At 45.2% G+C, this 24031-nt stretch overlaps 1 protein-coding gene across 2 annotated transcripts in view; it reads right to left on the reverse strand.

The window, feature by feature from the left end:
* BOC (BOC cell adhesion associated, oncogene regulated) overlaps nucleotides 1–23346 on the reverse strand; it is a 79320-nt gene extending 55974 nt beyond the window's left edge. The window contains exons 1-2 of one of the 2 annotated variants that reach the window (XM_077118368.1): nucleotides 22822–23346; nucleotides 18202–18287 (exon numbers count right to left, since the gene is read on the reverse strand). The gene's annotated coding sequence lies outside the window, so the exon portion shown is untranslated. Of the gene's footprint in view, nucleotides 1–18158; nucleotides 18288–22821 lie in introns of both variants that reach the window. The other variant, XM_077118369.1, reaches the window with a different exon arrangement.
* Between the last annotated feature and the right edge of the window lie 685 nt (nucleotides 23347–24031).

Below are 24031 nucleotides of genomic sequence, written 5' to 3' on the forward strand. Positions count from 1 at the left end.
AACTAACAAAACATCTAGATTATGTTTCAATAGCCCTGTGGGATAGGGGACCCTTGGAGAGCTACAGTGCCCCCAATTTTATGGTCAGATTTAGTTTCTAACACCCAATTTCCACCCAACACTAGTCAACATTTAATATCATTTAAGCTAATAATTTCTTGTCTCCCTCACCACCTTGCCTCTCTCTGCATGTTCGTTATGATGATAATGACAATAACAATTATAATTCACTGCAATGTCACTACTTGTTTGGAGAGAAAGAAGAAAAAAATCCCCATCGAACGGTAGGCTGTCTGGGACAAGAAGTTACAAAGAAGTGTTTATAGAGAGGAAAACATACCCCAAATCCCATCCTGACCCCCAAGCCCCACACCCAGACCCAGAAAGAAGAAACCCACTTCCAACCTCGTTCAGAAAATGCATAAAACTACAACAAAACCACCTGCTCTTTTCTACCTCATTTCTTCAGCCAATAGCCAGGACCATACACACACACAAACAAATCACATGAACAATGAACTAAAATGATAGCTAACCCCTGCCTGCAGACTACCTGACGTTGAGTGGATGCCCAGGAAATCTCTATTGACAGAAATGCCTTTCCCTTGGATGCCTACTTCTCTTCAAAATCTTCTCCATCCCCTCCTTTGCATGCCCACCCCCACTCACCCTACGCTTAGACATGACAGCTGGGTTGTGCCTGTCTTCTCCACCGATCAACAACCACAGAGGGCTTCCAAGCCAAATACTGGAGGGAGAAAGGACCAGATGCTCACACCACCACCCACTGATCAAGCTCTGCCTTGCAGCAGGAGCACCCACTGGGGGTTCATCAGATCCAAACTGCATGGACCAAACAGAGTTGGGCTTGGGAAACAACACGGAGGTAGGTCTTTACAGCTCAATGAGTACCTACTCTGGGTCCAGGAGGAAGGCTTACAAACAAATAAGTTGCAATACAGTGACAGAGATGGCAGTGCAGGTGGCAAAGCTGAGGCTTAAGTGGTCAATGCCACTTTGGCTTCTTCTGTTAGTCCTGAGCCTTTCTCCTACTTAACTGAGGTACGATGAAGAATGCTCTAGGAATATGCCTGGAATCAACAAGGATGATAAAAAGAGGAACTCTTTTAGGATTTCTTAAAGGTACTACATTGGAGGTCTGACCTTCAGTACTGAGCAGGGCCTGAAGGTTGGTATGAGTGAGGGTTGGTATGAATGTACATATATTTGTACACATTTCCTTTGTTATTCCCTGCTGCCTTTGCTGGGGCTTCTGGTTCCTTGACTGCATGTAGTAAAATCCACAGTGCACCTTTCGAATATGATTTTTTCTTGATATGATGCTGCATTTTAATTTTGATATAATAGCTGTTGTCAAAATTTAATGTTAACTGGGCTCTTAGCTCTTTGAAGGCAGGAGGCTGTGCCTTGTTTATCTTTATGCCCCCCTCAGCCTTTGGTACAGTGTGGCCAGATAATCACAGATGGTGATTATCTCACCCCCAAGGGCATTTTCAAAATCTAACACAGTTCTAGGTATTCAGTCTATACCTGTCGAATGGGCAAATAACGAATGACCTGAGACACAAAGGATAAAGGTCACAGCAGAGAGGAAAGAGACTTGCAGCCATGTAGACAAGAAGATGTTTTTTTAGTAAGAGAAGCTGGGCATTTAGGGATCTTTGAGAATTGGAAAGACTTAGTTTGATTTACACTGTTAGCTGAGCAACATAATTACCAGCGAGTTCAATTAAGCTGTCACTTGCAATCATTTTCTATGTCCCCTCCTCACGATTAAGTGACCATTGGTACAAGATCCACGTCCACACCCCCACATGACTCAAAAATAAGACTTAGGTTCTGTGATCGAGACGGACGCTTCCTCTTCACCTGACTAGTTCCAGGGCTGATTCAGGCAATCCTAGGCAAACCACCTCCACCTCCTAGCACACACATGTGTGCACACCCACGGACACACACACACACACACACATCCCAATCCCTAACTTGTTTATGCATGCTCACAAGAACTTTGAAGCATTCAAATGAAAAGCTCAGACTTGGGTTAACAATGGCTGAAATGGCAAAGTCACAGCCAAGATGGGAGACGTGAAGTTATCAGTCGTTAGCGTATGTCTGACTAACTGTGACGTGGACCATGACCCTCCCAGACATTCCTACAAGCAAGAAACTCTTACCCTGAACTTTAAGAGGAACCAGCTTGGCATAGGATAACAAAATCTATCTCACACAGGGATTCTGAAGGAAAATAAATTACATCAGTAAATCACCCAGAGTTAACGACTGGCACAAGGTTAAGTATTCAATAAATGACACACTCATTACATCTGAATAACTCTTTTCAGATTTACTTTTAAGAATGTTCTCTGTCTGAACCTTACTGCAGATTCAGCCCTAGTATTTCAGTCCAAGAGCTTTAATAATAGGTCATATTGCAGGGGCCAGACACCCCTGCTCAGGCTCTCCCCACATCCTGCTCTGGGCACGTGCACTCACTACCTCTACAACGGACAGACAGACCTATACACATTCTCAAGTCCTCACACAGCAAACAACCCCGGATCCAGCTGGCAAGTGTGTTTTAGAATCATGACAGTTTACTTTCTTTCCCATCTGACCTCATACAAACCCGCTCTCTTCACCACCTCCCTGACCCCTAAATGTACACATTCAACTCCCCACCCCACCCTCAATCTTCCCTTCCTCGAAGCTCTTTAACCCACCTAAAATTTAAACAAATAGCAATTTGGAATTCAAGCGTGGTCACAATCTGTCAGTCAGTCCCTGCCTTTTGCAGGATGTAGCCCCCACCCCCAGCTCTCCCCAACTTGTGCATCCCAGTGGCCTTGGCGCAAAGCTGGCACATGCAGAGAAACAAACACATGGAGTTCTGCCAGCTGGATCAGGCTGCACTGTTTACAGCAGAAGCAAAGTATGGGGAGCTAGAGAGGCGTGCTGAAGTGGGAGGGGCAGGGGGGCCGAGGGGGTATTGGATAATCCCAGTCTCCAGCTCCTGGGCTCCACCCACTGCAAAAAGGGTCCCCCGACTGAGGTTCCATCATTCCTAGGTGCATCACAAGACAGAAATCCATCGTGGGTGTGGCTAGTACCATCACGATGTATTAGGTAACAGTGAAAGTCCTTGAACGCAGAGATGCTGCTATCTTGCTCAGGATTGTGCCAGTTACATAGTAGGAGCTCCAATATTTGTTGGTTAAATGAATAGATGAACTTTCTTCCCACCTACTCCACAGGTTACAGACTGGCGGGCAAAGGGGAGGTTAGTGAGGAAGGCCTCGAACGGGACTTCCGAAAAGCTACAAGATGTTAAAATATGCTAGCAGAAGTAATTTAGGGAAATGCTATGCTAAGGGAAATGCTATGCTAAGAAAGGAGAATCAGGTTTCTTTGCTGCAAGACTTTACAGAGCTTTAATACCCTGTTATGTATCGTGAATCATTCAGAGAGGTACAGGGAATGCGCTGAAGACCGAACGTACTTAACCAATGGTTTGGACTTACTTATGTGACCACACTCCCCTCTTTTCTCAGAGTACCATTAGGGATGAGAACTTCATCAAATACACTTGGAGAAATGGTGGCCTAAGAGATTCCGGGAGAATATCCCAAAAGCAACTTGCAGTAGTATGATCCCTAATGGCTCTGAACTATATATCTGAATGTGATTAAAAGGGGAATGCATATAAGCACACACACACACACACACACACATATGGTAAAAGAATAAAATTTTTTAGGAATCCATGGAACTGCACTACACAGAGATCGCTAATTGAAACATGGACTATAGTTAATAATACAATTATAAAAAATGTGTTGTAATAGTTATAACAATTTTCCATACCAAGGCAAGGTGTTATTAATAGAGTGGTGAAGAGAATCCTCTACTTTATGCATGATTGTTCTGTAAGCCCACAAAATCTCTAATAAAAATAAAATAATAAAATAAGTTTCATTAAAAAAGTATGATCTCATTTTTGTTACTTAAAAAATTACAAATGATTACGTGGCGTGTAGTTATTTGGACTGGTGTAGGAAAGGTTGGGAGAGACACAAATTTTCACATTCTTATCTCTGAAAAATGGGGGACTTACATGCTTTACTTCAAACACTTAAGACATATGCAAAGAGGGTATGTAGTATTACTTTTGTAATTAAAAATGCAATTCTGGAAAAAAAAACTTATCCCCAAATATTATCATGTCATCACTGATATTTTGTTTTCCATATGCCTGGGGGATCTCATTTCCCTATTGGTTCCAACAATCTTGTGAATCACAAAATGTTGCTCTTTGTCTCATTATCACATCTAAAGTGCTTTCTGTGTCAATCTACAGAATTCAACTCCTTTGGCTTGTAAAGATATCATCTTTAATTCCAGGATTCTGCTGCTTCCAAGAATAAGGACAAATATTTCAGAAAAAGTGAAAAAACATTTAATATTTTGTTAACCTTTGCAGATCCAAAATTACTTTATTTAGTAAATTGTCTAATATACCATCTAGTACTTAATTTGCTGAAATTATCATGTAGGGCATATTAACATCTAAAAGACTGCCCTTCTTCCTGCCAAATTTCTAATTTCCTAGTTTTACTGGTTTTGTAAATGTAAATTAAAAGTCATTAAGACTTAATGAATGTAGTACACCCCAGGTTTGGTCACAATATGAGATTAAGGCAGATATTTAGAATCAGAAGAAACCATCAATCTTGGTATAAATAAAATTATTCGACTGCTTATTGAGTTAATATGTGGGAGACAATGAGCTAATGTACATAAATTATCCTGTCTAAGATCTCACAACCCTATGAGGCAGGGTATTTTCTTAGTCCCATTACACAGATGCAGCAATTGAGGCTTGGAGAGATCAAGTTACTTGCTCAAGTAACGGATTCAAAGTCAGGGCTGTCTGCTTCTCCTGCCTGCTGCTCCTGATGTCCTTTGCATCAAGGAGCTGTAGAATGAATTGTTTTCAAGAACGGAACTGAGAAAAGCAGGAAAAAATTAAAACAAGCCTGAGTTGGAGTACTGCAACCTTTCCGGAGGGATTGGACTGGCAGATTCTCCTAGGCTCTCTGGGTTCTGATTCCTGTAGACAGGTTACACCTGCACCCTAGAGAGCTCCTCCCAGCACACAGAGACCCATAGCTCGGGTCAGCCCTGACTGCCTGTCTTAGTTTGCTAAGGCTGCTTTAACAAAGCACCACAGGCTTAACCTACAGTCATTTATTGTCTCACCATTTTGGAGTACAGAACTCAAAATCAAGGTGTCGGCAGGCTCACGCAGTCTCTGAGGTCTTCAGTGCTCTGGTGGAAGCTCCTGTCAGTCCATAACTTAATCTCTGCTTCTGTCCCTTGGCCATCTGACTCTGCCTGTCTCCTACTCCTGTGTCCAAACTTCCTCTGCTTATAAGAACCGAGTCATCTTGGATTAAAGGTCACTGCGATTCAGTGTGGCCTCATTTTAACTAGTAGGATCCTCAAAGGTTCTATTTATATACAGATTCATATTTGCAGGACAGGGGCTCAGGACTAGCATATGTCTCTGTGGGGGGCATGAGTCAATTCGTTACAGTGTCCACATGCAGTAGTTTGAGTCTAAGCTCCAAGTTATATCAATAAAATTCTTCCCATTTCTAGACCTCAACTCTCAGCTTCCCTCTGCTCTCACAAGTACACAAGCACTAGATCAGGGCTTCCCAATTCTGGCTGCACATGAGAATCAAGTAGGGGCATTTTAAAACACACCAATGCCTGGGTCAGACCCCAGTGAAATTAAATTAGAAACTCTGGAGTGGGCCTTTCCCCATAACTGTAATATGCAGCCAGGACTGAGAACACTGTACAAGTGTCTCTGCCATGAATTTTCAGAGTTGTTTTGGTAAAGAATGTCTGCCAGAGATGCCCTGTCTGTTTCAGATGCAATGGTTGAAATTGAGAGTTTTGTGTAAAACATGCTCCCTACTATATTATTTTAAAGAAATTCCTGTTATTTTAAAAGCTAGAATAAACATTTTTCATTCCACACATTTAACATTAAGATATTTTAACGAATAATTTTGTCCCCCCAGAAAGCTTCTCTCAGATTTTCTTAGATATTGTCTAGACCATGAAATTCATATTTTTCTCCCAAGAGAAGGCCACCATTGCAAAAAGCATCTACTCTGGGGATCAAGGCAGCAAAGAAGACATTCAAACAAGTCCCTGGGCCATTGCCATGGCCAGCACTTAGAACGCCTGCTGACTGGGGCCACAATTACATTACCTCTGGGGGCAGGAAGGGGTGGCACCAGGGAAAGGGTTGACAGGAGACAGAGAACCTTTCCAAGGTTATGCAAATTTCAGTGCTTGTACATCAAAGCCTGAGATGCCCCCAGTGATTCCCTCAATAGCATCAGAGCAGTCTCAAGGAGGTGACATACCACCAGGAGAGGCTGAACAGGTCCTGGCAATTCAGGGGGCCACACCCAGACCGAGCTAGAGGACAGTGATGCAATTTGGTCCCACTGGAAACCTGCTGTTTGAGAACCTAAAGGAGTCACTTTGCAGCTGGGTATGGGAGGAAACAGCTTGCCCCCACCTCAGAGCCTGGGTCCTGGCCCCAGTCCCTTTCCCCCTTCGACTCCAGGAATGAAACTGTCTGCTGCCCAACATATACCCTGGCTGGTTTCATCTCTTTCCAAATCCATTTTGTGTCTTAACTTCTGCCAAGAATAAAAATTAAAACACTCATACATACCATGCATGTATGGGGGGGGGGGGGGTAGGGCTGGAAGTTTAAAGTGTAAAATGCCAGGCAAGGACGGGGTGGGGGCAGGTCTGCTGATACAAGTCAGAGCGCGGAGCGCTCCCAGTCCGTCAGTAGGGTGGGATGTGAGGGGAAGCGTTTGTAGCTTCCCCCTTAACTCCCTCCAACACCCCTACCCGACCCTCATCCCACCCGGCCCCTGAGCAGCTGAACCTTCCAGAGGCTGGAAAAAGACTCCATTCCCCACACACAGAAGAGCCCAGTTCCTTGCTCCCCCTCTCTTGCCAACCCTACATGAATAAAACAGTACTTGGAATGGCATGTGGGGCCCAATGGAGCAGGCAGCTTGCAGGCTGCTTGTGGCCACCCAGAAAAACAGGTCTGGAGCTGGGATTTTCAGAATCCTGTCTGAACACACCCAGTGTGCAGATGCTTGAATCTAACGGTTAGGGCAGCTCTGCTTCAGCTAGCTTCAGCTCTCTCCTGCTCAATCTCACTGCTGACTTCCTCCTTCAGGGCAGAATTAGTAGCCCCTGTGCTCTAAAAGGATCACATTAACCCTTCATCCTGCCCTCTTCAGGCTCTGCCATCCACACTGGGTGGTACCCCCCTGGGGTCAGACAAGGCCCCCTTCATTCAGCTCTGTTCTCCATGATGCACCCTGGCCCCTTCTACCCAAAATGGTGAGCTGAGCACGAACATTGCTACAACCTGTCCAGACTGAACCCTGTCCTCTCATGGAATCATTTGCCTTACAAGTCAACACACACTTGCTGAACCCCATTAAATACGAGGCCCTGGGAATACAAAGATAAAATACAAGCTTTCACTAGGGGCTCAACATCTGTTGGAGAAAAGAGAACTAGCTCAGTGCTACATGGAATAATTCATCCTCAAACCCAAGTCCCCTAGGCCAATGATCTTTCCTTTCTACTCCACTGTTAGGAGGGGACAGAAGGGGCAGGAAGACTGGATAACACACTTCTTTTGGAGGGAAAAAAGTGACATTCATTTTTGTCCCCATCCAGCACTGAGCACAGTAATGAACACAAATTAGTATTTAAGAAAAACAATTTTGTTTGTCTTAATAAATGTTGGATCTGAGTAATGGGAACACAGGGTTCATGGAACTATACTTTCTGTTTTTGTGTACGTTTGGGTTTCTGAATTAAAAATAATAAAACTTGTTTTTCCAATAAGATGACTAGAACAAAGTCCTTCCCGACCTTCTCAATCCTGCACCAGCTTCCAGACACATCCCCTGACCCCTACACCCCACCCCTATGTCCTCTCAGTTAAGCTGAAAAGTCTGCCACACAGGTTCAATGAGTGCTGGGCCTGGGAAGAAAGAGGGAAACATCCTCTCTCTTTAACCTTCGCATGCTCCCCAGTGCCCTGGGTCTAACTCATTAGCCCAACCCCTGCGGTTATCTCCCTGGCTCCAACTGGCTGCCCACCATGCCCTCTGCTTCCTTTCTGGAGCTACCCTGCCTTCCCCAGAGCCATAAGCAGACCCACCAATAACAAGCCCCCGACGGCAGCTGGCTTCTTTTTGCTTTCACAGCTAAGTGTGGCGGCCTCTGAGTCCAAAGGGAGGAGCACCAGGAAAACCACTTTGCCATCCGAACCTATCGCTTCTCTCTGGGCCTCCATTTCTCTACCAATAAAACTTCCAAACATCTCCTAAATTAAAAAAACTCTTTAAATAGCCAAGTTCCCAAAAGAAGATGGGCTCTTAGGAAAGAATTATAAATCAGCAGCTCAATTTAAGCCAAACTATGGCAGTAATCATAATAATAATAAATAATAATAGTGGCCAATTGAGCACATACCCTGAGAGTAGCACTCTTCTAATGAGATAATGTGGACAATGCAATTCAATGTGAAATGACCTCTTGTTTCGATTTGAGAAATATTCGGAAACTAGGTTAAAAGTGTTTTGAGGGCAGTAAGCACACTGCTGGGTAGAACTTCGGTAAATATCTGCTGATTGATCATCTGAAAGGCCAGTCTTTAATTGTTACAAACATGTCTGTGGACACGTGGAAAATGTCTGAAGAGGCACTGACGGGGCTGTTCTGGGGCAAGGCTTATTGCTGCATATTTGGATAACCAGAAGCAGCTTTAGTGTGAAACCTTAAGCCACGAAGAGAGGCAGACTGCGACGGACATCATGAGCTTCAGTGGGTGGCATTTTTCACTCGAGGGAGACAACCCCAGCTTGCGTCTCATCTTGGTGGAGATGCAAACAAACGAGGTGCCTTTCTCCCACCAGGGCCAAGGGTGTTAGCACTGGCATTCTGCTTAATTTCCTGAGTGGGGAAAATTAGTTCCGCCTGCCTAAGATTCCAACTCAATTGGACATGCCGTTCCTCTTTACTTCCTCACTTTCAAAGTATGTAGAACTTAGCCTTTAAGGAGCCTCCTTGCTCTACTACCAAAGAAGCTGGCTTTCTTTGGGGATGGGAGTAGGGTGATGGTGGATACAATGGGGACCCTGCCCCTCACCACAGATTGCTATAGAGAAGAAGTACTAGGGAAAGCCCAGATCTCACTGCTGGACTTCCTTCCACCAACACTGGCTGAAGTTCCCCACGTCTGCACAACCCCACACTCCCCCACCGAGCCTCCCGCTCGAATAGGCAACCACACAAGCAACCACACCATTGGGATGTTCTGGGGTGGCCCCGACTGCACAGAATGCCACTCCTTACACTAAAAGTGCTTTAAAAAAATAAAAACGCATCACAAATTATCTATAAAATCAGGCTTTTCTGAGATTTTTTTCTCATTAATCAGAAAAAAGCAAATGCTTTGTCAGATCCTATGATTGTCTTTTGGTTTAAGACAGGGAAGGCTCCTGGCTTCTGATCTCAAACAGGTCTCTCAGCCTCTGGCATCTCTTGGGGTTTTCGGCATCTTCTGCATTTCCGAAATGTCTATGTCTACTCTCTGTGCCGGCTCTTTTAAGGACACCAGTAAACTAATTAAGACCTACCTTGGATGGGTGAGGTCACATCTCCATGGAAACAACTCAATCAAAAGATCCTATCATACAGTAGGTCTACCCCCACAAGACTGGATTCATATGAAAAGAACATGACTTTTCTGGGGTACATAACAGTTTCAAACCAGCACAGCTCACCAGAATGGGAACTGCATGGTTCAAAAACTGGTTTTCCAAAGAGTCCTATTTCTCCTTCATACTAAACTCTGAAACTTCTGGTCACAAACCCTCTGAATGAGAAGGTAGCTGGCCTCAGCTCTTCATTCCAAACAAGAAGCAATTGGAGTCATGGTCAAAATTTAAGCTCCTGTTCTCCAGGGTTGGAGCTCTCTCTACCGAGAATCCCCCTTTTCCTCTGCCCTGGGAACTGTTCAATCAGATGATCAACTTGAACCCCACATTCACAAGTACTTTCCTTTCCTCTAACTGTGGTTGAAAGTTGAGGTGGGGTTGAAGGAGCTCCCTCCTTCTGCCCGCATTATAAAAACCATCATCACCACCTATCTCTCAGAGAACCTGTTGTTCAGAGTGACTGGTGAGTACACTGAATATTGCAGATACTGCTACCAAACTCCCAAAGAATCCCAGCTTGTGACACTGACCCACAAGAAACAAGTACATCTTAGCAGGGAAAATGTTCTCAACCTTTTTACAACTGATTGAGCTTCCTCCCTCATGACCACAAAACGGGTCCCAAGTTCTCAGTCACTCCCAGGGCTCACTCAGATACCACTGGAAACTGAGAAGGGCTGAAAGCTGCTCCCCAAGGCTGAGGGACCTGTGGGCACCAGCAGAGGTCATTTTGCAGGCGTACTGCCTGCCGAGGGGAAGCCCACTTCACCACCGCCTGTCCACAGTTCCAAAGGAAGTAAAATAAACCACTGAGGAGGAAGGCAAACAGCACCATGTGTTACTCCTGTCTTTATATTTAGGAATGGGATGGGAAGGTCTGCACAGCTGATACTTCCAGATGTGGAACCAAAACACAGGCAGCTCTTGACAGTTTACCAGCCTGGGTTAAACTCTCAGTAGCTCCAGGGTCAGTTCATGTTCAGTGAAAGGTGATAAAAGAACTGACGCCCTGCAGACACCCAGGGCTCTGGTCAGGTGGGTCTTGGCACAAGACTGCCTGCCCCTTCCTCAGCCCCTTGCTCCCCAGGTGGATGTGTGTATAGGGAAGGGAAGGAGACAAGGCCAAATTTAAATCTGGAGGAGAAGACTTAGGCCATTCCCCAGCTTCCTGAGATGCTTAAGATGTTGGATTTAAGCATCTTGGGAGTACAATTTCTCAGGCACGTATTTCACCTCTGTTGTCAGCACAAGACGTCCTGGGATCTTCAGCCCTGTGTATAATCCTCCTTAGCTTACAAATCGCGAACCAAGTCAGAAAAGACACATTTTCAATTTGAAGTCAGATCCCTCCCTGTCTTGGTGGACATTCAAAATGTTCCTTGAACTTCCATGTCCAGTAAATTCATCAACAGCAGAGACCATCTTTGTTTCCCACGTGCCTAGCACAGGCCGGGCCCCACCAGGCCCTCATGTGTGTCTGGAGCTGAACAATTCTCAAATTCAGCCCAGATTCCTCTTGTCCCAGATTCTACAGAACTTCAACTCACCACAGGTAACTGCTAAAATGGGGAAGCAGCAAGCGGACAGCCTAGGCACCCTTAGGAAATTCCAAATGAACAAGGTGACTATGAACTCTTGTGGGACAGAGAGGAGCTGGGCTTCTCTGCACCTCCTTGCCATGGTTTGGACAGTGCTGGGCATAGAGCAGATGGTCACTAAAGTCTTCTTAAATGGATGAAGGAGGAAGGGGCAGAGAGGACATCCATCCTTACGTTCACCTTAAAGATGGAACATGCATGGACTTTCCTGAAGGCAGAGGAGAGAAGGATCTGGGCCCTTTTAGCTGCAGCCCAGCACAGTGTTTCCTGACTTTTCTAAATCAGACACTCTCATAATATTAGAATTTTCGGTGCCTCTCCCCTACATTTGCCCATATACATACACTCCAGAATGGATTTTTCTTATTAGATCTGCATATAATTATTTCATTTTGTTTGAGAGTCTTATTACATATCCTTTTAAGATTCAGAAGAGGTCTGCAGAATAGTAAAACACTTTTTGAGCATCCTGGGGAAACAGTGAGGAACAAAATAAAGCCTCTGATCTCAAAGACCTTTCGTTCTAGAAGGGAAGCAGGGAATAAACAAAGCACAAATAAATACATGTCAGAGGGAGATAATACTGAAGAAAAATAAATTAAGTTAAAGGGAGAGAAACTGACCACAGAGGGTGGTAAGGTGAAGCCTTGCTGACCTGAAGCGAAGGGCAAAGCTGTGCAGATATCTGGAGGGTGAGCCTTCCGGGCAAGGGGCAAAGCAAGTACAAACGCCCTGAGGAGGGAAACTGCTCAGGTACTTTGAGGAGCAGCAAGGAGGACACCTGGCTGGGGGAGCGGTCAGGGAAGAGGAGGTTCAGAGCAGCATGGAGTGGGGCTCAGGGCATTGGAAGGATGTTGGATTATTCTCTGATAGAAATGGGAAGTTACTGGAGTGCTCTTAGCAGAGAAGTGACCTTATTTGGCTTATTTCTCATAAATATGACACTGACTTCTGAAGAAAGGACTATGAGGTGGGGAGGGGGGCAGTGGAGGGTACAGGTGGGGAAGAGCATTTGGGAACTATGGCAATAACCCAGGTACGAAATGCAGATGGACGACTACAGTGGTGACAAGTTGTAGAATTCTGGATATATTTTGAAGGTAAAGCCAATATAATTTGCTAATTGTAGGTTGAAGATGAGAGAGAGAACAGTCGAGAAGGATGCCAAGGTTTCTGACATAACTGGTAGAAAGAATAGGTTCAGATGGAGAAGCAGGAGCAGCAGAGAAGCCCGGGTGGGGCCTACTGGAGCACCTGCTCTGCGTGTGCTCTTCTTTCTCTCGTCTTCTCATTCCTTTCTCTTCAGAGACGTTTAAAGAGCCAATGGGGGTTCCATCAGCATGGGCTTTCTCCTGCTCCTCCTTCTCAGCTGGCAAACCCCATCAATAACCCTCCTTTCACTTTGCTCCCCTTTCCTTTTACTTTCATAGTGACAATAGCTACCACGTAACAAATGCTCATAAGACATCTGATGTGCTCTATACGTATTACCATGCTTCCTCTTTGCAACAACTATAGGAAACTGGGGTCTCAAAGTTTAGGTAGCTCACTCGGCATCACACACCTGATGACTGGCAAAGTCAGGATTTAAACCTAGGTCTGGTTTAAATCAAAGCCTGTCCTTAACCAGGATGTCGCACAACCTCAGACCTGGCAGTGACCCCAGAAATGCTGCTTCCTACTGGAACAACCATCTTTCCCAGGCACTGTGCACTTTTTCTAATAGGATTTACTCCAGAATTCCATCTGGAATTCACCAAAAACTCTCCAGATTCCTTCTGCCTTCCTATCTCAGGAAGAATGTAAACCAGAATCCTCTTGCCACAAGCTCTTTTCCTCTCCCAACTCCAGCCGGACTCTGAGACCCTTCACTGCCTCCTCCCCCAAGGGAGAAAGCAGCTTGTCTGGAAGGATCCAGAAGGGTGTCTGGCCATAGAACCAAACTGCCTCCACTCCAGGCTCTTGCACCTAGAGACATGAGCAAACGAGCAAACACACCCCCCGTGCCTATCCTCTGGTCTCTGCTCAGTTTCCCCAGATCTCTTTCCTCCTCACTCACCTTGGCAGAGCACAGATGCCGAGGCCTTGGGCTTTCAAGATGAGTAGGAAGAAATTATATCAAAAGTGTTCCCTTGTGCCATTTCACTGCAACCTCATAGTGCCCTGAGAAGGCAGCTTACATGGCAACTCTTCACGACTTCCTCTTGTTTACCCAGTTAGTTGGTCATACAATATCTTAAACCCAGGTGACCTCCTAACCCAGAACGCCCTGGCTTCAGACTTTCCATATTGTTAAAGGAAAATGAGGAACAATGGTAACTACGTGTCCTCCACAGCCAAATCTCCACCGTTCTCCTAAGTGCGTAGGGAGAGATCTGTTTTGCTTTTCTGCAGGTAACTGCCTGTTGAATTCTTTCTGCTGGCTGCCCTGTGAGAATCTGCCCGGAAGGTACCATCTCCTGTCAGTTACCTGTCTGTCAAAGCTGCTGCTTCCTTCCCCAGGGTATTTTTCTGTGCAAGCTGCCACTTCTCCTGACCAGTAAAACTGTATGCTCGTCCTCCCCCTCAGCCCCCACCCAGGGCACAGAGGACCTGCCTGATCAGACTTGCAGAGCTCCTAGGAGGAAACAGATTCATCTGACAGCTTTAGTGGAAGCAGGGATTCAAGACAGCCAATGTCCCCAGAAAAAAAAAAAAATCAAGAGACATGTTCTGAGATCAGGTCCAACAAGATGGAAGCAGTTTCAATACTAGCGGTAAAGTCTGCCACTAGCTGCCACACCAAACCTGGATTCCCTCATGCTTCTGCTGCTGCTTCATTCAAAAACCTTCCAACTATGGTCCCAGTTTTAAATCCACATCTCTTAAGGCAAGTCCCAGAAAGCTCCCCCATCCCTTTGCCCCTTACACTTTGTTAGTTGCAAAAGAAACAGTTGTCCTAAGCTTTAGAACTCTCTTTTGGCGGGGGAGATGGTCTGGGCTTTTTTTTTTTTTTTTTTTCTCTACAAAGCTGGAGTTTTGGAGTCAGTCAGCCTTGCGATGAAACTTTGGCACTACCACTTACCAGCTGTGAGACCCAGACAAGTCAACACAATTATTTAAGCTTCAGTTCCCTTATCTGCTAGACAGAGTAGTCACGCCCATCTTCACCAAACTGTTGGGAGATGGAAGGGATCGTGCCTATGCTGCTTACCACAGTGCCTGGTATACAGTAGGTGCTTGTTAAAAGACAGCTATTCTCACAGTCTTGATAGTTAATCAAATGGTACTTAAGGAAGTGTTTAATAGTCAGAATTTAAGAAACTCTGATATGTGCATCTATAGATTTTTTCCTTCCTTGCTTTAATTTTATATTGGTTTATGAAACATATTGTAAAAATAGGCTTTATGATGATTTATGATGATTATTTAGTTTTTTTTTTAAACATGCTTGTGGATAAGCTAAGATATCTATTTTAGGTGGTTAAGATTTCCATACGTTAATTGTAAACATATTTGTATGCTCATATTCTCCTGAAATCATTTAGTAACATAAGTCATTAGACATTTTGAGAACATTCACAGTTCTGACTGCTGATCAAATGGTATCTAAGTGTTTGATACTGAGAATTTAAGAATTTTGCTATCTGAATTTGTAGAATTTTTCCTTGTTACCTTAATTTTAATTTGGTTTATGAAACTTATTGCACAAACTCAGCTTTACAATGATTATATGGATATTTAAATATGTCTATGGTAAAGCTAAGATGTCCATTTTTGGTGGTTCTAAGTGTATTGGTTTGTTTTTTTTAATTAAAAAGAAAAGAAAAGGCAGCTATTCTCCTCTCCACCAGCTGGAAGAGCGTGAAGCCAGGCAGGGCAGCACTGCCTCCCCTGCACTGAGCATTGCCAATATCAGCCTGCCCTCCAGTCCCACTGCCGCTTCCCTGAGCGATGGGGTGAGAGGCTGGGCCTGAGGTTTACTTCTTCGCCTGACAAGTGGGAATAATAATTCTTCCTTCACTGGATGAAGGCTGCCTGCTGCTCGTGTGTGTTCACCCTCTCAAGAGGGAGGCTCGCCACATAAATGCAAGGCTTCGTTTGTGAAATCAGGGGAATAAAAATTAACTCCATCACAATACCGCCTTCAGGCAACCTGTTCAATTCTTTTCACCCACACTCAAGACCTTTATGGTGTTTCAGCAATGAGGGGACTGGCTGCCAATGTGAAACCCACCTATAGAAAGCCACCTTGTTGTTCCCTTTTAGGAAGGAGAGCCGAGCTCCCCCACCCCTCCTTTCTCCCATTGTCAAAGACCACCCAGTGAAACCCGCTGGCAAACTGCCACAGTCCAGAGAGGCTAGAGCCAGGCCTGGCTGCTCCGCCCCTGTTGCTACAACAGAAGGTTATAGATGAGAAGCATCTACTATGGGACTTGCACCTGGACCTGACTGGTTTCACAGGATGACAGATCACTAAAGGTGAAGATGAGGCTGCAGGTGACTGGTGTAAAGCCATGCAAATCGGAAGAGTCATTAGAGTCTAATCTCTTGGCTCTACCACAGCCTGTTCTTGTGTGATTCGTGAACTACAGATCATCCATTCATAATGACAGAGGTAAACAGTGATGCTTCTCCATAACTTTATGTGGACTCACTTGCAAAAGTGGGTGCTGTACTAACTGATTGCATTATTAAATCCCCCATGCTTGGACACAGTATTGTAAAAAGGAAACACTACCATGATATTACTGTGGGATGATATTCATTATAGACAGAAAACTGAAAGAGAGTCAAGTTGGGGAGATGACTTGTGAAATAATTAACAGCAGCCTCTGCTTTCACAGAAAACTAATAAACCCAGAACCCCCAATTTTCCTCTCCAATTAACTGTGACCCATACCTAATAAACCTGCAGGGACTGTAATGTTAGGTAAGCTCAGACTAGTAAAGAAAGGTACTTGGCTGGGACTAATCTGGAAAAATATTGGCAGGACCAGGGAAGGTGGGGGAGGGCTGTCTTCAAGATTCCAATTCCAGTCGCGCCTGTGTGGGGAGCTTCTAAGATCCGGTGATAGTCATCTTTAAGGCAGCCAAGGAGGGTCCTGAGCAACTGAGGAGCCCAGAGATAATCATTTGTTCTAAAATAAATGCCCCCTCACTTGCTACTCGTGGAATGATTTCAGAGTTATGCAAACCTACTGCAGAAAGGAGAAACAAAGGACAAATAGAATTTAAAGGCCAAAAAACTGAACATGGAAAAGTTAGACGGTTCTTTGTCTCACCCATAGTTATACAGGGGCATCTAGAATTCTCAGCTAACATCTGAGAAAAAAAATCACACATTTCCTTTTCTCCCTGAAAGCAATTTAGTAATTTGCTTTAGAAACTTGTCTAAGACCCAGATTTCTGAGACTCTCTTGTAAATGTAGACATTTCAGGTTTTAACTTTCCTAAAATTTAAAACTATTTTGAACTTGAAATCTCATTCTCAAGAATACTTAACCCTATATCCATTGAAGAAGAAAGTGTTTTCACAGAAAAAAATGATGAAGACACATATAGGTGGAAGTTAAAGAATATTTTAATACTGCCAGTTCCACCTTTGCCTTTAGGGAAGGCTCAGGCTGATTTGACTCTCCTTCCTCAAGAAGTCTTTCTTAATTGACCCAGTTCAAGTACTTGAAAGTTTGTGCTACAGTGTTTTGTACATCCCTCCTTTTCAGTAATAGAATTCTGGACGGCTTGGGTTCTGGTATTGATTCCTGCCAACACATGCCTTGAGGCCAGGCACACAGCAAGTACTCAATAAATGCTGGTTGAAAGGATAAAGGCTCCAACCTACACATGGCTTCATCACCCTCCACTTTGTCTAATGCTGTCCAAACTCATTTTGGAGAAGAACACGCATTCCTTTGCCATACTTTCCACTGCTCAGCTCCTTGTGGGTTGTTTTTCCCTCAACCCTACTTACCTTGCCCAGACAGTTCATTTTCCTGTTACTAATCTGGAGAACTAGTTGAGATTTTCCTCAACATTTTCTCTGGCAACCAAATTAGGTTGACTGTGTATTATTGGCTACGACTTCTCTGCTACAATTTCTGACCCAAACATCAAAGGCCTTCTTTGAAGATAAGGCCAAATACATCATTAGGAAAAGGGAAATTATTTCCCAACTTTATTTCAGAAGATGGAAAAAAGTGGAAACCCTTTGGGTTTTGTGAGAACAGCACTGCCCAGTACATCATTAAACAAGGCATTTTCTGTAAAACCATTGACAAGAGATATAAACACAGGGCTTTCCTCACTCAGACCAAGCAGGGACCTCACAGCAGATTTTGACTCCAAATCCCATAGTAAATGGTTCATATCCAGCAGGTCTGCCAGTGTTTGCCCCAGGATGACTCACATGGCCACCCCATGGCAAAGAGGCTACCAGAGGTATTGACCAAAAGAGTATCTCTGTCAAACTAGAACCAATTGGAAGTTTAGCCTAGATTCCACTCAAAACTGGATTCTTCTGAATCTAAAGGGGAAGAAACAGGGTGGGTCACAGTGGTTCAGCAGGCAAGAATGGTTGCTTGCCATGCCAGAGGACCCAGGTTCGATTCCCGGTGCCTGTCCATGTTAAAAAAAAAAAAAAAAAAAAAAAAGTAAAGGGGAAGAAACACTCTTCAAGCAGCAACACAAACATGAAAAAGTGGCTGCTCACCCAAGTAAGCTGGAGATATTAGACTGTGGGCAGAAGATCTCACCTGCTTCTTCTACTTCATTGCTGCTACGCTCAGATGGCATGAATATTGACAAGACTTCAGGGGTCATGGGTTCCAGGAAGCTTGTTCTGGATATGGGGAAGAAAGAGAAGTATTTCATCTTTTGAACAACAAAATAAACAGTGTTGAGTACTTGTTTTTTCATAAGGTGTATTGCTATAAATCATGGTGATTCCCTATTACTCCATTAAATAGATAAGAAAACAGAGGGAAAGCAATTATTCTCAGTCCTGTCTCCCTAAACATCCAGTTAGCTGGCTCCTTACTAGAACTGAAATGCACACTGGATGCAGGGCAATGATTACACTTAAAACTTCGTTGATCAGCATATAAAACCATTACCTTCGTGTCCAGAGTCCATCTTGATCAGTATTTACCAAATATTTCTTAGGAACACATTATGAGCCAGCATCATACAAGGTAAAATAGGCTTGCAGGGAAGTGTTCCAAGGCAATAAGGTGCAAGCAAGGAATGAAGACAGCAAAAATCTACATGGGTCAGGCTGGAGCAGAAGATGCCAACTATTTATGGGACAGGATCACCTATGAGAGGGCTCAGGAATTTGGATTTTAACTCCTGAGTACTTTTAAGCTGTGTAGCAACTTCATTATCTTATGGAACCGATGGAGGATGGGTGCTGTGGCAACAGGTAGGCAGTAGGGAACCTGGCCAGGTGTCAGCAACAATTGTCAATGGCATGAACTAGCACGGTGGTAGCAGGAATGGAAAACATGGCACAGATGGATGAAATAATCAAAGGACAAGAAAGACTTGGCAATTAACTGGACACTCTGGGCAAGATTCAGGAAATACTTTTCCAGTCACTGATCAAATCATTCTGGGATTCATCGGGGGATCACTCTGGACAAACCAACAAAAACTCATGTGCTACCTGAGATTCCAAGTACTTATGACATTCAATCAAAGTATTTGCAAGCCCTCTTCGGGGAATGGTGAGAGTGGGGAGAAATTCAACCTCCCCAAGTTGAATTCTTGATATTCTCACAAGCAGTGTGGACAACCAAAGCTATAGGCTAAGCCCCCAGTCTTGGGGTTTGTTCACAAAAAAAAAAGAAAGATTCAGGAAATGTCTAACTCCGTGGCAGCCGAGATGTAGGAATCGATTAGTTCAGTGCTTCGAGTCGGTGTGAAAGGAGTTCACAGGCAGAACCAGGGCTCCAACCCAAGTTTCCTAATCCTAAGGGCAGTGACATGTGAGATGGATCCTCTGAACCTTATTTCCTGCTTTCTACCTCCCCTTCTCTTGCCATTACCAACTCCAAGGACTCCAAGGAGCAAAAGCCTTATTGAGGAAAGTTTTTTGTAAACATGGATTTCTATATTAAAAACAAACACTCTCTCTCATTCCACCTCCCAACCCCAAATATTTGATTCAGCCTCATAAATTATGAAAATATTCCATGTTTATGACTGCCCATGTGGGAGGCTTTTAGGATTTGCCTTGTTCCTACCAACAAGAAAGTGGTTTCTCATCATAGGCACACTGTGGCTCCATAGAGTATTAAATAAAAGGCATTAAAAGTGAGAGCATTAAGAGAAAGAGCACATTTTGTTTGGTCATTTTGTTCTCTGTGAGTCTGGTAAAAAATGTAGGCTTCTGTAGATACTCCAGAGCTCTCTGACTATAAAAGAGTTCATACTATTATCACAGCTATGTTAAAAGTATGTATACACGTGGATGAATGAAAACAAGTCATGCCCTAGTATAGAACTGTGGCTCATTTTGAAAAAAACATTTTCTTTATTAGTAGTAGGTGTTTGTGCAATAAGTAAAAATTGGTATTGTGTGGGGAGCCATTCTTTGACTAAGAAAACTTCTTCTCCTGTTACAGAAAAGCTCCCAGTCTGATGTCTGATGAACTATATGGAAATGACAAGAAGTTCCTTGGGCTGAAGTAAATAAATTTTAGCAAATGTAACACATCATTTTCTTCCCTCTCCCTCCCCAATTCTCATTCCCTTTCTCTCTCCTATATTTTCTCAGACAGCAAAGCTGCTTGGAATTTGTAGGGAAAAACAAGCAAGGTCCAAATGCTTTTGGTCCTGACACCATAATATCTTTTGGTGTCAGGTTAATACTTGCTTATTCAGAGGCCAGAAAGAAGCAGCAATTATCTGGTGCACTTGGATATTCCTCAGCTGTAATTTGCAAGGCACAGAGAGATATACCACTTAATTCATTTATCATACCGATGATTTTGCCTAAATCTGAACCCACTCTAAGGGTGTCCTGGAATACCGTGACCATCAGGCTCACTCTGACCCTCTGTTTTCTGAAACCCTGTGGGGAGCTTGGGGAAGTCAACTGAATTATTTCATGAGTAAAATCTCCTCTTCACCCTTAGGCCATGGAAACCAAAGACCCAGTTGGTGAAGAGAGAAGTGTGATCACGAACACTTGAATAAGCACTGCAAAGAAAGGAAAATCTCCGGACCCATTTGGAGGATTTTGAAAGGAACATAAATTGCCCTCTTTATCACAATTGGCCAACCAATCCACAGCTAAGCAGGGTCACCCCTATCCATCCCACCTCCTTCACCGCAGTTGTGGCAAGGAACAAACAACCATTCTGAGAACAAGTTCCTCTCCAGAGCAGAGCCAAAAAGCTACTTGGGCACCTTCTTCTTCTGAACGTCTTTTGCAATGTCACTGTTCTTCAAAGAGGAGCAAAGGGACCGTGTCTGAGGGTTCAATCTTTAGACTTCAATCCTTAGCCTCTTGAAGGGCCAAGCTCTGAATAACGAATTTAAATGGCAGCAGGCAGCATCAGCAAAGTGGCACAATGAGGCAACTCCTACTTCTTTCATTTATACCTCTTTCCATAACTCACTTCAAATTGCATCTGGTAGGAAAATCAAAACTCCATTGCTGTTTCCACTTCGCCTCCATCCCACTGACCTCAAGGTGCTTCAGGATTACCATGGGAACCTTCTGGGTTTCAATTATGAGACCATTAAAAAGTGCCAATTATAAGACCTCAGAAATGTTCCTGGGAAACCTGTTACACACCTCAAAATGGCCAACCTCTTGCCTCAAATTTGCTTTAAGTAAAGTTCAGCAAATAGGTCAACCAGATGGATGGGCACCGTAGCCCCCACTCAGTCTTCCAAGATTGTACTTTAAGTTTTTCCATGTTGCCCTTGAGAAAGTGGAGATTGATTTATTGACTGTAACCAAAGGAATCAAAAAGCCAGTCATTATGTAAATCACAAATGTTTGTGCATTCAAGAATTTTAGAAATTACATACATTACATGGCAATGACTGAAAAGTTTTAGGCAACAAAGAATTAAGTAACAAATGTGTGCTGGATGGAGGCATTTAGAGATGGCACAGGAGTTTGAAATCAAAATATACATGTCACTCAATCCACTCAAAGAGGTAACTCTGGGTGAGAAACTTATGTGAACCCACATGAATTTGCAGAGAAGGGATGAGGGGAGGGGCAGGATACCCCACCACACCCAGAAAGTGCCTGTTTAGGATTACTAGTGTGTGGTTTGGGTATTCTTAGCTCTGCTGCCACATATTTGGAGCAAAGCAACACCACAACTTTTCAAGTACCTCTACCTCTGCCACCCCCAGCCCCAAAACAAAATTAACAAATTCCCAAGACTCCTTAAACTTCTCTAAGCCAGGTCTGCTCACCGTCTACCTCTCGAAATTCCCCCACTTCCTAGAAAACCAAACAAACCGTGAGCACCCTGAAAGTTAAACAGGCTCAAAAAAGCCACACAGCAGGAAATTCTTCCTCGATTCCTTTCTCCCCACAGCCCCCTTACCACTTGTTCCTGAGGTTCATTTCTCCACCTCGGTTGCACAAACAAAAATTCCAATAGCACAAGCCCAGGAGGATGTTGAGTTCCCCCACAGCTACCCCCCCCCCCCCCCGCTTCTTTCTGCTGTCCCGAATCCACATACATCTCTGGACATCCCATCTCAGCTTCACCCCCTTTTAGTCCTCCAGCCAGGGATGCTTTTTACTGGACCTTTGGCTCCTAGACTGTTCAGTCCTTCATTTTAGTGTTTTCCTTTTTAAAAAGTCAACTACTATAAACCCTCAGTCCCGAAGAGGCCAAAAGGGTGTTGGGGTGGTTCTATGTATTTACAAATATCTGTGCAGACTTCTCCTACGGCCTGACGCAAGGAGCCGGAGCACTGGTGACAGCCTTCCGAGGAAGTTTGGGAAGCTGCCCGGGCCCTTCTTTCACTCAAGAAGCTTCCGGGAACGCGGGGACGTAGTTACCACGACCCCGCCGGAGTGGACCAGCAGGGAGCCACTCGCCGCACTCCCCTGGTCCCGGCCGCGGCTCGGAGGCAGCAGCTTGGGGAACCCCGACTGCCTGCCGCGCCCCAACTTCTCCAGTCCCCGCGCTGGGCGCGCCCCGCCTCGGCCGCAGCCTCCCGCCGGAGCGTGCGGATCCCGCTCCCGCCGCGCGCGCGTCCCCCGTCAGCCACCCGCCGATGCTTCCTCGGCAGCTCCCGGCCTCCGCCCGCCTCCGCTCCCCTCCTCTTCCCAAACCAACAAATAAACACAACTTTTGATGCAAGGAATACAAACTTTCAGCGACTTGACTCACCTCTGGGGCAGCCAATGCCGGGGAAGGACAAGCCGGGGCCCGGTGGCCAGGGTAGTGCGCGCGCGGCAAATCACACAGGACCGCGCCGCACGGACACACAACCACACGCACAGTGACACCCCGGGACACACAAAACTGGAGAGCAGACGCAGCGGGAGCAACAAAGAAGTCCTGGACCGAGAGGCTGCCGGCCGGGGAAGGAGGGAGCTTGCGGACGCGCGTGGCTGCGGCGGGTGCGAGGGTGTGTGTGTGCGTAGTGTGTGTGTATGTGTGTGTGTGTGCGCGCGTGAGAGTGCGTGCTTGGCGGTCGACACCCGGCTCAGGGTCCCTGCGGCAGGAAGCGGGGGCCGCGGTGGCGGCGGCTGCAGGAGGACAAGGCGAGGGACGCCGCGCGGGGCGCACCCGGTCCCTCCATATGGAAGAAGCTTTTTTGGATGAGTGAACTCGCAAACAATCCCTTCTTTTGCTTCTCCTGCCTAGGAGCCTCCCATTACCGCGCGAGGAGGAGGAGGGGTGGAAGAGGAGGCGGGGAGGAGGGGGAGGAGCAAAATGGAGCAAAGAAAAAGTCTTGGAAAGGAAGCTGGGGTGAGAAAAAAAAAGAAAAGTCCCCCAAACTCTAGGGTAATTTCTCCCCTGACATCCACTTTTCTTTCTGCTGAGCCTTAGTCGCGCGCTCTCCCCTCAACTTCTCTTTCCCATAACAAAAGCACTGTCCTCTGCCATTCTCCCACACCCACCGGCGTCCTTAAACTCCCCACTTTCTCTTTAGTTTTCCCTCAGAAACTTGCCTTCCTGTACTATCCTTCGCGTACCCATGTCTCTCCGTCTCTCCTCCCCGTTTTCTGACACCCACCTCTCAATTGTTGCTTCTTTCATTGTGTAAACAAACTACTGGATAAATAATTAAAAACAAATTTGCTGTTATTAAAAGCGCTCTATCTCCCCCCCCCCCAATGGGGGTAGCGGCAGTCAAGAAACCTAATCTCGGGGACGCCCCAACTCCCCGAGGACCCCCTCCGCTGTCCCCACCGCCATATCCCGACCCCTCACTGGGTAGGGATGGTTTGCCGGGTCCGCTGTTGACAGTGTCCTGACCTCCATTCATCGTCCCGGGATACAGGGGCAAAGTGAGGAGAAGGCCAGAAGGGCGAGGGGGTGTCAGGGAGAGGGGGATTTACACCCTCCCCTTAGGAGCAATGATTTTCACATT

Source organism: Tamandua tetradactyla, chromosome 10 (genome assembly GCF_023851605.1).
Source record: "Tamandua tetradactyla isolate mTamTet1 chromosome 10, mTamTet1.pri, whole genome shotgun sequence".
Classification (NCBI taxonomy): Eukaryota; Metazoa; Chordata; class Mammalia; order Pilosa; family Myrmecophagidae; genus Tamandua; species Tamandua tetradactyla.